The sequence below is a fragment of the Ooceraea biroi genome, chromosome 3 (assembly GCF_003672135.1).
Source record: "Ooceraea biroi isolate clonal line C1 chromosome 3, Obir_v5.4, whole genome shotgun sequence".
NCBI lineage: Eukaryota > Metazoa > Arthropoda > Insecta > Hymenoptera > Formicidae > Ooceraea > Ooceraea biroi.
In genome coordinates this window covers 5,788,971-5,802,241 of record NC_039508.1, presented here as the reverse complement: position 1 = coordinate 5,802,241, position 13,271 = coordinate 5,788,971, and the positions used below count along the sequence as shown (strand labels likewise).

The 13,271-nt window shown below is 42.2% G+C and overlaps 1 pseudogene; it reads right to left on the bottom strand.

Annotated features, from left to right (window-relative positions):
• Positions 1-3,891: 3,891 nt before the first annotated feature.
• Positions 3,892-6,108, bottom strand: LOC113561687 (annotated as a pseudogene).
• Positions 6,109-13,271: the final 7,163 nt, after the last annotated feature.

Genomic DNA, 13,271 nt, shown 5'->3' with positions numbered 1-13,271 from the left:
CGTTCACGCGCGACCGTAGCGCAACATAGTTGCATCTCACCGACTGATGCAACGGCCAGCCCTCATGGTCTTACCATGCCTTGGAAGCATTGCGAATCAGGCGTGTACGTGGAAATCATAAATATAATTGACCAAGAGCAGGAGCGTGCACCAGGAATAAATTGCTCTCGCGTTAACGAGATCCGAGTGCGTGCAACGTTCCCTCGAGCGCGCGTTTCCCCGATTTCCAGGGAAAAGGAGCAACGGCTTGTTAGCTGTTATTGAGAGTGAGTATTGTGTTTAACGGACGTGTCGAACCTGTTTTTCTGTTCGCTCGCTAATCGCGGGGTTCATTAGACGAGCGACTTTGTCTCGGTTGCCACTGCATCACTGATTGTCGAGGTGTTGGACGAGCGAATACTCTATTCGAGTAAGTATCGCGTCGCCGTAAGTTATAATATGCTGCATTCGTTACGGATGAAAGAGTGCTATATTAGGAGTCGATATTGATTGGAAAACAAGTTGTGTAAACGAATGTGATGTTATAAGATGTAATTATTTATGATATAAGACTTAATGCCACTTTCTTACATTTATATGTACTAGAAAGCGATTTCTCTGCAAATCTTTACTGTAATAAGGAGGAGAATATTACTAGATATTGTGTCCCGATTTTATATGAATTGTAAATCTTATACTGATTAGATCTCTAATATACGTATTTTATGTAAAAGCATAGAAGATTCTTGAATGAAGAGTACTTCCTAGCATACATATCCGTTTTAATTACAACACTGACATACATGAGAGACGGTTTGCTTTGCCTGATGGTCGGTTGGCACCGCAATAAAAAGCAATATATATTTCCGTCTAAGATGCCGAGATGATCTTACCTATGATAATACCTGCGAAAACACGATCTGCATGTATCTAGCCGACGTGCACGTGCTGCGTGTTTCCGCGTGCTGAATTATTACCGCCGTAAAATAAAATTATAATTATAATGAAGAGGATACAGTCGAAATGATCGAAATATTTCACGTTTATTATGCGCACGAATTTGCATTAAAAAGGCGAATTTAAATTCCTCATGGCTCTCGGACAGGATTTCGGCTTGTACATGAATTTACATACAACGGCGATACTTACCGCGGGATTTTCGCAATTCGAGTACTTCCGCCGATCGCGTTAGCATCCATGGATCTGCACCATCGATCAACATCGAACGACGGATTCTCGTCACGGCGATCACGAGGTCGTTTCTTCTGTTCGCCGGCCAGTTAATGGCTCGGTTTCTTTCCTATGCCGATCCGTCATTGACTTCCGGACGTGCCCGCGGCCAACCGTTTCGCAACGCCGTAACTCGTGCCAATCGGTAGCGGATTTGCGTGACCGTGACGCAAACTACACCATGGTGCCTCCTACTTTGCCCGATTTTTGTGGTGCGGCATTTTAATGTCTCCTCGCGGAGCGCACGGTGATTCAGCCGTCGTTCCGTTCTCTGTAATTTATCGCCAACCGGCCGCGTCCTTCTTCGCCGCCATCCCTTGTAGTTCGCACGTGCTGCGGATAAAAGTAAATGCGTTAATCCATAAGGCAGCGCGATTACATTTTACAGGTGTACCTAAAAACAATCGATTTTATATGGATATCATCACTTGATGCATCGTCATTTTATCTCTGATGAATGTCACGCTGATGAAGGTGATTTTATTCGGGTTGATTTATGATCACGAAATATATTCTTCAATATTAAAAAAAAAATTCGGGTAGGCTGTCGGGACACGGCCGCAAGTTTTTAACATGAATACATCATGTTAATGGAAAGAGTTCAAAGAAAGATAGTAGTTTCAATCAACTGTGTATATTTTCCTATATATTATAATCCAAAGTCGACACCTTGTATATTATAACAAGATAAAGTAAGATACCCTATATATTATAATTATAATTAAAATGAGACTGTATATTAAAATTGAATGAAAGAAATTTCGTCACGCGTCCCGCGTGACGCGTCTCGCGTGACGCGTCTCGCGTGACGCTCAACTTTTCAAATTGGCATCCATCGAGTTATAAGACGTATTCACGTCAAAAAATTAAAAATTCGTTTTTCTATCTTGTAGTGACTGATATATAATAGGATTAAGTCAAAACGATCATTTAATTAGGTATTTCTGATTTAATAAAATATTCTTCGAACACAGCGAAACCGCGTTGCGCATAAGAAAGATAATCAGTTATCAAGGAAAAACGCGATCAAGCGTGGAAAGCAAGATCGCGTCTCGATTGGAGTCACTGACCGTTAAAAATTAAATTACTACGTATTTTATAATCGCGCCTATAGCAATCGATTAGTCACGATCGTAGATTAATGACCACCCACATAGTCGAACTATAAATACGACGCAGCGGTTACTTCCAAACCGCTTGTCTCAGTTTCTGCCCTCTTTAATTTATTACGTCATAGCTCTCGATAGCATCTACAATAGTCGTTAGACATCGTAGGTCTAATACTATTGGGAAGCAATAGTTTTATTCTATTTTAGACAACTTGGATTATTTGTGCACGTTTTCCTTTTTTTACATAAGTGAGCATGCCTACAAAAATTAATGAAACGCCTTCTTAATATGCAAATGCATCACGAGCTTATCATTGACTTAATTGTTTCCCACATACGAGGCCCTTATGACCGGACACGTTTAATACCCTTCAGTCCTTTATCTTCCATTAATTTTTCTAGCAATTATTCAGATGACTGCGTGAATAATTACGCAGCGCTCGCTCGGTTTACCACGATAAATGACCTGTCTGATTCTTATCTTAGATAAACATTTGATTAATCTCTGATTATTCAATTAGAGGAAAATATTTTGTCACGCTCAATTGAGCTTTCATGCAGGTATGATAAAACGTGTGTTAAGTAACGATCTATTAATCAAGAGACACGATAGTTCACATGCAGTCGAGGAACGAGAGAGATCGTATGTATACATATTTACGCGAAGTCTCTAATCGAACGGAGGTACGATTATTATATCTCCATAACGGCTGGAACAATCGATTGCTAAATAGGTTTAATCGATAAATAAATGAATTTAATTGATAAAATTATATTATTTTATAAAATTTTGTTCACTTTCGCCCTACGTGCCTATGAGAATATTCTGTCGCAAAGACAAATAAAGACAGAAATAGCTAAATTTAATATTTTTAACGACACAGAATTTTTGGACTGTTTGCATTGTCCTTTATACACGACGAGCTCAAGGCCCAACGAAAAGAGGCGCAGTTGCCCCCGAATAATTCCGATATCATAAATAACAATTCCGCGGACTTCCGGGCGGACCCCCGTCCTTCGTAAGAAACCGCAGAGACCCAGCAGGAAAGATGATTGGCGACTGGAAGGGAGAAACGAGTTTATCCGGGTGTAGCCCTCTCCCTGCGCCCCGACCCCCTGCTGTCGAACGCGCGATGGGAATAAAATGTGAAACTGTAAATTGTGCGTGGGAAGAATCGGTCCCTGGGCGGTCGTGGTGGTCGACCATGCTTTTCGTGGGGCGGTCGAAGGTGGAATGGGGAACGGGGGTGGATGAACTGATCGGGTGGCGTGAAGCAGCACGAGAGAGAGAGAGAGCGATTCGGTTCTCGCTCGAATGGGGTGAAGGATCTTTGAGGATTTAAATGCGCGCTCGGGCGTACGAAAGCGAGGGTATTTCTCGTATCAGTCAATGGAGAGGGGGAGGCGTTGGAAATTTGTTAGGCTACGTCGGACTATCACTCCCCAGCGAATATGAAAAAAGAATTCCTCGCGAAGCTTTCGAGGGTTGACTGCGGGGGTGGAGACCGCATATCGGTACTCCTCCCGACACCCTTTGCCCTCGCGAGGGAGCAGTCTGATGTGAGGGGGTTGAGGTGATGGTTGTACGGGGAGAAGCTGGTGGCCCGGAAGGTAGGAGGGATGTAACACGTTGCCAGGAATATAAAGCGGGGGATAAAGGAGATGGTGGTCACATATGCGACTCGTAAAAGCTCTTCTGAAAAGCTGCATCCGTCGTGCCACGTTCCACGTTCCCTCCTCGCTTTCTTTTCTTTTTTTTTCACCGACAATTTCGTTGGAGGAGGTACCCAGGCCACCTCCATTCCAATGACAACGTGGACTTTCGCGCTCTCAATGTTGTCTTTGACCAAAAAAATTTGGCTGTTGAGTACATGATCTAACGTAATGGCAGGAGGAGTATTCGCGTACGATTTTAACCAAATTTAGCAACAAGATACTAAATAACTTCTATAGATTAAAAAGAAACCAGAATATTTGCTATTATAATATTGTATTTCCATTTATGTTTAAATTAAGAGTGACATAAACTGTGTAATATCAGAATATCGAGTTAAGAAGATGCAAACTAGCGCATTTCTGCAAAATGCCAGGACGTAATCATTGCATAGCTGCAGGTCAGTCGCTGAGCAGGACGACATTGCGTTTCTATGGAGACGTGGCTTACCCCGGTTATCTCCCGATATCGGCGAATATTAAGAAATGCCGTTCTCGAGCGGCATTTCCGTACATTTGCGGACGGAAAATGAGCCATTCGTTTGCCGAGCGGAATGAGGCACTGTCTATGCATGGCACGGACGCGCCACCATCTAACCGTCCCATAAATAATCGTCCTCCTCTTTTAGCCTCAACGTTCTTCCTCTCTTGTCGGTCTCAACCCTCCTTTTTCCTTTCATCGCTCTCTCGCCTACTTTTTCTTTCTGTCCTGTATTCAAGGATTTCGAACGAGCTTTGTTCAAGAGGAAAAATACACAACCGAGATGTGAGAAACGTCAGAATCGTTATGGAAATTATTTATTATTAACAAAATCTACAATAACTTTTTTGAGTGCTGCACTTCTGTATTTCTACTGTACGCTCCCAAAATGTGCAGTATTTCGATTCAAAAAAATTCTATTCCTATTATTTGACGTTAAAATTAAGTCACAAAATTCGATTAGGTAATTATCAACGTTGTATTATACATAAAAAGTGAGTTATTATAAAAATGAGTAATGAATCAGCGAGATTAAAACTTTCTTGTCCAATATTTTCAAAAAAGATTTACTGCAATGAGAAAGAAGCTTTATTTGTTTTAAACAAATATTGCTCGTTTTCTCTTTCGTCATGCTATTCTCTCAATTCTTATTTCTAGACATAAATGGCAAGTTGCAAAAAACACATCGTTTTGAATGTGACTGCTTTTTGCGATAACACTGACCAACGCTTCCAGACAATTCTTGGCGGGTTTGTCGATCGTTTAATCGTCCATTTCCACCTGTCAGCCCGAGTCGATGGAAGCACAAAAGCGATCTCTATCCTGAGGAGAAACTCTGGCAAGAAAGGCAAGGCAACATTCGGCCAGGGGGGTTGCAGAAATAGGCAGTAAGGGAGGAGAATGTGCGGGCGAGGCAAGAAGAAGTCTGACATTCGAGGAGTCGACAAAGATTATGAAGCGCATACTGCGGCGAATAAAAATAGTTTCCGCGGCGGGGGAGAAGCGGAAAACAGAGACATTGTTGGTTGCGGGGAGTTGCTAGAGGATGTTCCGTGGAAGAATGAGGGAAAAGGTGGTTGGGCTAACGATAAATGTCCTATGGTTTATACATAACGTGGATCTCAACGTAGATCGCGTATTAACTCATTATTAGGCTTTCTTCTTCTGTTAAATTTTCAAACTTTTATTATTTTGTCAGAAATTTGGACCTGATACATGAAAAAAAATTAAAAGAGATATACCAGTTAATGTTATATTTACATTTTAATTCTTTCAGGGAACGAGTGTCAAATAATTTCCGTTAATTTGGCGTGTTATGCATCAAATGTCACAATATCAATTACAATTGTATCCTGCATAGATAAAACGAATATATTCGGACTTAAAATAAAATTAAACTAAAAAAAAGAAAAGAAGAGAGATTTCGAAATGCGAATATGCAAGATTCATGCAGATTGTGGAAAGCAGATAATAGATTCTGCTTCTAAATGATGTTCGCTGAGTGGAAAGCTTAAAATAATTAATCGTACTTAACGGTAATGACTCGACGAGATGTAAACCGGCGAGACGTGTTCTGCTTCTTTCACACCAGCCCATGTCGGATTACGGCAAAAATAAATAATATTTTTTATAGTGCAGGAAATTATCATCTCTCTCATTGTAATGAATGAACGTCTAAGACTATGATTATTAACCGTGATACACCAAATTACCAGTTGAAATATCTTCGCGATCTTATGAGTTCCATGAATGGAATGCTATAATTATGGGGTAAGTGCGCACAATCACGCCAAAGAATTTGGTATATATAAGCGTTTGCATGTTGAGAAACTTAAAGAGCTTTTTCGTTAAAATTTAATAAATCTACTCTTAAAAAAGCCGTGTTAAATCAAATCGAAATCATTGTTGCCTCTTTTCCGCGACGCTGATTGGTTATCTCGATTCGCGTTGTGTGTTATGTTCAGTTTAGATTACCATCGCGCGGCTGTCTTCGCGTGGAGGTTAACACTTTGGTAGAGTGTGATAATTGTGCATATAATAAATAATAGATGAATATTATTATTCGAAAACATTATTAATATTGAAAAATAAAATAGCGCGCGCCTGTGTTGTACTGGTAACAATATAAATATTCCAGAACTCCTCGGAAAAAGAAAAAATTTTAATAGCTAGAACTTTTTCAGTTATTGTTTTAACGAATTTTAAATTATCGAGAACTCTAGGCAATATGCCAAATAACAATATAAATAGCACAGAACTCTTCGGAAAAAGAGAAAATTTTAATAGCTAGAACTTTTTCATTTCTAAATCTAAAGGGTTTTCAATCGTCGAAAACTCTTCGCAATATGCCAAATCCACTCTTAAAAAAGCCGTGTTAAATGTCTTCGCGTGGAGGTTAACAATTTGGTAGAGTGTGATAATTGTGCATATAATAAATAATAGATGAATATTATTATTCGAAAACATTATTAATATTGAAAAATAAAATAGCGCGCGCCTGTGTTGTACTAGTTATACAAATAAGAGATTGATTTATTTTATGTAATTAAGATTATGTAATTATGTTGATATATAATTGTATTTTTTGATGTTTATTAACGTAATTATATATGTTAATAAACATCAAAAAGTACAATAAATGTACTAATAAATGTACAATTCTGAGTAAATAAATAAACTCGGAGTGATACATCCAGCGAAGTGGACCACCAACCAATTTGATGGTCGTGATGGTCGCGGCAAGGCTGCGATTACTGAAAAGGGTGGCTGAGGGGGTTGGTGCGTGGTTGGGAGCTTGAGTGACGCCAGGACCAGGCAGGGTGGGTTTCTTGCTCGATGGACACCTTTTTCTTGTGCCGATTGTGTGCCGCGTGGTCGCCGCGACACAAATAGCGTATGATTGAGTGAACGCCGCGAGGGATTTTCCGGTGTAGGAATGGCGCGGAGTGAGTTTCGGAGTGAGCGACGCGACGAGGGACGGAATCGTAGAAGGAACGTGGACATTTAGCTGTACGGAGAGGGTAAGGCACCCCGTGCAGCCTCACGGGAGTGTAACGGCTAACGGCCCCTAAAATGACGCGTTGCCGAATATACGGAATTCCTTGCCTTGCTTCCTCTCGAAATTTTGGTGCGCTAACGTGCGTGTCCGATCCGTTTATGCCAGAATCTTTTTGAGACTGAGAGAAAGATAATATAGAGAATGTGTTTTATATTTTTTTAATATTAAAATAAAGAACATTTTAAAGTTACAAATAGTTACAGTGTGTGTAAATTAGACCGTTTATTATTATTGAATGTTCTGCAAATAAAGGGAGTGTCAATGAAGTAAATGTATTCACTAACCAAGATCTGTTTTCGCACAAATGTCATGAATGTACATAATTTGTAGCATGTAAATTATTTATTAAATTCTTGAAACTTGTTCTCATTCAATCAGCAAATCTTATTAAATAAAAACAATTGGTTGTATAGCGTTCCTGACGCCGTACGTACAATCGAACTGGCCGAACGGAGTGGCGGAAAAGTGTTCCGAGTTCCGAGAACCGAAATTGAACTGTAAGATATACCATTGCTAGGGCTTTATTCGCTCTTTTCCATTTGAGGTAAACGAAATCATCGATAGTCGGCGGAGTCGATCAAGTAGACGTAACCCCTGAACTCGAATCAGTTCTCTCTTCTTCTCTCTTCCTCTCTATCTTTCTCTCGTTTTTCGCCGTCAGTAGAAACGGAAGCGGAGGGCTTGGCGGTTCCTGGTTTATCCGACCGGCGTTTCTGTCCGCGTATCGCGGTATCCTATCGTATCGATATGACGGCCCTGAGGGTTGCCCGAAGTAAAATCATTAGTAATGCCATTGTGCAGCCCTCCATCCTCAACCATTCTCGTTCTCGCGGACAAACCATCGCTCCACGTGCCCACGGCCTTTTTTTGCAAAACTCGAGCGGTAAAAGACAAAAGGGATCAACCGTTCGATTATTTCTGACTTATCCTGTTAATGTAAAAGACTTTTCTTTATACTTAACTGAACTGAAATGGTAACGTATTAATGTAAAAGCATAGTACAAAGTTTAGTTCAAGTTGTTTTATAATTTGGATTTGTGCTTTTAGAGGATTGTTCGCGTTCAATACTTCTTCAAAGCAGTCCAAACGAAATTACGAGCATCGAAGCATTTCGTACAGCTTTATAAAATTTCCGAGCAGTCCGCAATCTCATGGTAAATTTATAATCCTCATTGAAATTAAATACAAAGTAAACATCGTAATTATTTTAATATTATAATTAAGCAGGCGTCTTTTACTGGAGCTGCAATTTAATAATTGCGAAAATACTGATGATAGTACACGCCGTAAGAATACATTTACGTAAAGGGCCAGCGTAATTGCTGTAATTTAATCCGCGAGCTAGCGAGGGATCTCGCGTGTCATAAAGTAGAATAATATCTCGCAGATAGCCCGGCGATATTTTATATCGATCAAAACAGCCTCCATCGAGCACTCGGTATCGCACGTACGACCTAAAATGTTCCAAGCGGAAACTTTTCGCTTTGATTCCAGTATTTATCGGCACTCGTTGCGATCACTGTAATCGACATGCAATTAGCCCGGGCAGATTAATACCGCTCGAATACTGGTAATGGGTACTTTGCTGATATGTACAGGTGGGTGTGTGTATTTCGCGCACCAATACACGCGCGTACACCTATTATAAAAGAGATACGGATCGATCAGCAGGAAGAAGAAAACGAAAAAATGAGCCATGTCTATCTGATACTTCAAAAACGTATCATATGCAGCTGGGAATATACTCTTTTGCTACGCATGCAATTCGAGTATATCAGAAACAAATTTGCAATGACTGGAAATTATCACGTTGATTAACATTACACTCCACTCGTTAATTATTAATCTCATAAAATATGAGATTTATAATTCGTTATCTCAATTATTACTTCACGTGGTTAACTCATATGAAACTGATACAAAGTAGCACATTTTAACACACGAGCCGTACCATTTTACATCAGAAATCACGAGTCGTCGTCCGAACAATCAGACGCCGGAACAATCAGAATTTCGGTATAAATGTTGCGGTGTGACGGTAATCCAGCGCACATTCTAGGCACGCTATAGAACATCCCATAGCGCGGCGTCTCCGCTCGGAGACGACGAGAAGATACGACGTCCATTCGATATTTCGTGAGATATAATATAGATACATGTGCACGATATTCCGTCCGTATACGTGCGACGGCGACGTATCGATACAGTGCGGTAGGTAGATAGAAGGCACGGGGGGAGGGGGAATATGATGCGCTCCTATCCAGATATGTGAACGACGCAGATATAATACAGGTACGTACCTATACGGGATGCCCGAGTCCGGGATTCTCTGCCGCGGACGTCTGCTTCACGATAAGATACGGCGCGCAGCTCCGGCCGGGATCTCTCCGGTTTTGCAGAAAATTCGCGGACCCCCTTTATCGGGTTTCCTGATAGCGTTCCTTTTTTCCTTACGAGAAAGCGAGAGGGAGAGAGAGAGCGCAAGGGAGACGAGACGAATCGGGGGAGGAAAAAAGGAGGTTGAAGTCCACGCCGGAGTGGATATCGACATTTGGTTCCGTATAAGCGGCTCGAATCAGATTAGAAGCCCGATCGCTGGACGCCAGCGGCGACTTCGATATAATCAAAACGAATTTTCGACGGCCGTCCTGATAGTTACGATGTAATAACTGTCGCTAGCATAAGTTGTCTCAAGCATCGGGCATGTACGGCTGGCCGTGCTGAGAAAAATTGTGGAAACCTTGGAGGAACAGTCCTCAAAGTCCGTGTAACAAACGGCCGGTCAGATCTACTCATGGCAAATATAATGCAAAAACGATTCCTATAAATACGAATCATGAAAATACACTGTCATGATTACGTCGCGAGAATTAATTGAATGCTCCTGTTGAAAGTACTGAACAAAGCGGATTGTGGAACGTTGCCTACAGAGGCGTGCAATGGCAAAGAGCGATCGGCGGAATTTAAACGTCACGTCGAAAGGATTTCGGATTAGATAGCCGCTTGCATCCCGCGTTGCGGCGCGTCTGCCAGTCCTCTAACAACCAACGGACGTTGAACAAAACAGCAATCAATAAAGACGAAGTTAGGATCCGTACGGCGGATTCCTTCAATCAAATTAGAGACATCAAAGTACCCAGCAAGGCGAAGGAAAAGGACGAAAGGACGAAAAGGTGGATGAGAGGAGAGCCTGTGCAGGGTGGAGGTCGACATTCCTCGAGGGGTGGCTGCGAGGAATTAGCCTCTATCTCCAGAATCCGAACCCCCAAGACAAAGAGCCCACCCCCGCCACCTCCTCTACCTTCCAACCCCTGAGTCTCTTCGTCATCTTCTTCGGCTCGTGTACCCGAGACTCCTTGTGCTTCCTGATACCGGCTCGCTTAAGGAATCGTCTTGGGCGTGGTCTTCCAATCGAGTTCCAATAATTTACCCCTCGAATGTTAAACCGCCAACCCGCGAGATAAGACGTTACGAACGATTCATGAATTTTGTCACTTACAGGAAAGAGCATTACTTGTTTCTAGGATAAAGAAATGCATAAGGTACATGTAACATCATTTCAAAATTATTTTAAAAATATTCTAAACCAATGAGAATATTTCGTTTTTATTTATGCGTGCATTTTAATTTTGTGACATCTATTTATGTAAAAGAATTACATTAAAAGAAAGAGTGAAAAGTATTAAGAGGAGGAAAATAAGAAAGCATTGTTTTAACGATACTAAAAGGGAAGGCAACTGACTCTCGCGGGGAACTCGTATACGCACGACATCGTTTTCGCGCGATACGTGTTTCTCGCTGGAAACGCACACACGATACCATCTCGGAATTGCACGGCGTGCAACAATCAGAATGAAAAACTCCCGGTCTGTTTGATGTTTCAACACGCATGACGCGCGGTCGGTTGATGAGTCGCGAGCCGTGCGCCCGTAAAATCCGACGAATCGGCGTTTTCCGTGCAGTATGTGGCGCGTGTCGTCATTACGTATTTATTTATTACAATGCTACGATTTCCCGGACGCCGCGTAAGCGGGTGAAAATTGTTGCATACGAACCGTTGCTCTCGACAAACGCTTTCTATAATGGAATACATGACGTTTCAACTATGAGGTGATGAATGGCAAAACTAAATTAATAACAGTGATAAAAAAACGGTAGGTAATAGTAATAATATTAATATAATAATGATAACGGTTTAGAAATAGTAGTGACCGATGATGCAAAAACTATTTTAACTTAAATATTTTTTAACGCAAATTTATGATATACACGGCACAAGGGAGCAGCAGAAAAGATGAAATATCAATTTAATTGATTAAGAACATTTCTGGCAAGCGATATTAAATAGGGAGGACACATTGTATCGCGATTGAATGCAGCAGTGCCTAAATATGACACGATAAAGACGATACGATGGGTGGGTGGCTTTCCAATATCTCGTAGAAATGAAACGCCCGAAAATCCCCCGTTCGAGCAAACGCGAAAGGGAGCTCTCAAATCGCAAGCAGGAGAGCAAATCTCCCTCGATCGTCGGTCTCGCGCGTCCGAGATGGACGCGACGATTCCTTTCGAGCGCGTCGCCGTCGTAGAAGCTCTCCGATCATCTGATCGGAAGTCCCAAAAATCGTGTAAACGACCGTTCCGCCCCGCGGCCGGGGCGGAGTGTGTCGTTCTGCTTGGGGGTGAAAAGATTTGACGCGTAGACAATGGCCGTTGCATCGTCGAGCGGAGTGCGACGAGAGGAGAGAGCCGCGAGGGGGTCCCGGTAGTTGCAAAGCCGGGATGGTGGCGGGAAGAGGGATGCTCGCGCAAGCGCCCCCAGGAAAGTGGCGGCATAAGCGGCCGCACGGGAGAAACCACCCCGTCGGTGCGGCTGCGAGGCCGAGACGGAGTTCAGAGGAGAAAGAGAGACGGCGAGGGAAAGAGGGAGGCAGCGTAAGACGGGGATGAGTGGGGGGATGTAAATGCCCCCGTGATGTATCGGATCGATGCGGCAGCATCCAGACACCCCCCCATCTTACTACGCGACCTAAAAACGTTCTCCGAGGCAGGGATGAGTTACGGCTATCCTTTTCCTTTCGTCGTAATTTCGTGCCGCTGGACCACGGGAAACTCGAAATCACGACGCGAGTCACCGCGAGTTGACGTGTTGACGTAAGTTAATCGTAATGTATATAAACGAATTCAGCTTGAAATTATTAATATTATAAGAAAGTTTTGCATTTACATTAGAAACTTTAAAAGTAAAATTCACAATGACAGATTCGGATTTCCCCTTATCTTTGTTTTACTGCTTGCTAGAAATTAATATTAAAAATTAATAACATCCAGGATTTTGATTCCTATAAGGCGTTGAAAAGCGATATAAAGACTGAGCGTCCAATGAAATAGATACATTCTATCTCAGCGAAAGGGATTTTTGCAAGTATCTCCTACTTCTCATTAAAAAATTTCAACGGCGGATCGCGCGATCGCTCGCGATCGATCGGTGCAGTGCCGCGTGCGCGCGCGAAACTTGTAATAACCGCGTTTAAGCCCGCGATGATACTGCCGAGTATCGTTAGAGAAAGTTCGCGACGTAGTTTCGAGATTTCCTCGTTTGCCGAACTTTTTTGCACCGAATCTCGACAACCGCCGGCCCCATCTCGCCGCGCCGACAGTACATAGCCGCGCCATATACACACGTAGTACCGGCGAGCTG